Source organism: Bison bison, unplaced genomic scaffold, assembly GCF_000754665.1.
Source record: "Bison bison bison isolate TAMUID 2011002044 unplaced genomic scaffold, Bison_UMD1.0 scf7180017860491, whole genome shotgun sequence".
In the NCBI taxonomy this organism is placed as follows: domain Eukaryota; kingdom Metazoa; phylum Chordata; class Mammalia; order Artiodactyla; family Bovidae; genus Bison; species Bison bison.
In genome coordinates, this window is record NW_011491063.1 from 5866 (window position 1) to 6959 (window position 1094).

A 1094-nucleotide genomic window follows, 5' to 3' on the forward strand; every position below is an offset into this window, starting at 1 on the left:
GTCTGGTATTCCCATCTCTTTCAGAATTTTCCACAGTTTATTGTGATCCACACAGTCAAAGGCTTTGGCATAGTCAATAAAGCAGAAATAGGTGTTTTTCTTGGTAAATAACAGGGAGGGAACACAGCCCCACCTATCAACAGAAAATTGGATTAAAGATTTACTGAACATGGCCCCGCCCATCAGAATAGGACCCAATTTTCCCTTCAGTCAGTCTCTCCCATTAGGAAGCTTCCATAAGCGTCTTACCCTTCTCCATCAGAGAGCAGACAGACTGAAAGCCACAATCACAGAAAACTAACCAATCTGATCACATGGACCACAGCCTTGTCTAACTCAATGAAACTATAAGCCATGCAGTGTAGGGCCACCCAAGACAGTCGGGTCATGGTGGAGAGTTCTGACAAAATGTGGTCCATCAGAGAAGGGAATGGCAAACCACTTCAGAATTCTTGCCTTGAGAACCCTATGAACAGTATGAAAAGGCAAAAGATAGGTCGCTGAAAGATGAACTCCCCAGGTCAGTAGGTGCCCAATATGCTACTGGAGATCAGTGGAGAAATAACTCCAGAAAGAAAGAAGAGATGGAACCAAAGCAAAAACAACACCCAGTTGTGGATGTGACTGGTAATGGAAGTAAAATTAGATGCTTTAAAGAGCAATATTGCATAGGAACCTGGAATGTTAAGTCCACGAATCAAGGCAAATTGGAAGTGATCAAATAGGAGATGGCAAGAGTGAATGTCAACATTTTAGTAACCAGTGAACTAAAATGGACTGGAATGGGTGTATTTAACTCAGATGACCAAAATATCTCCTACCATGGACAAAAATCGCTTAATAGAAATGCAGCAGGAGAAGGCAATGCCACCCCACTCCAGTACTCTTGCCTGTAGAATCCCATGGACAGAGGAGCCTGGTAGGCTGCAGTCCATGGGGTTGCTAAGAGTCAGACACGACTGAATAACTTCCCTTTCACTTTTCACTTGCATGCATTGGAGAAGGCAGTGGCAACCCACTCCAGTATTCTTGCCTGGAGAATCCCAGGGACGGGGGAGCCTGGTGGCCTGCCGTCTATGGGGTCGCACAGAGTC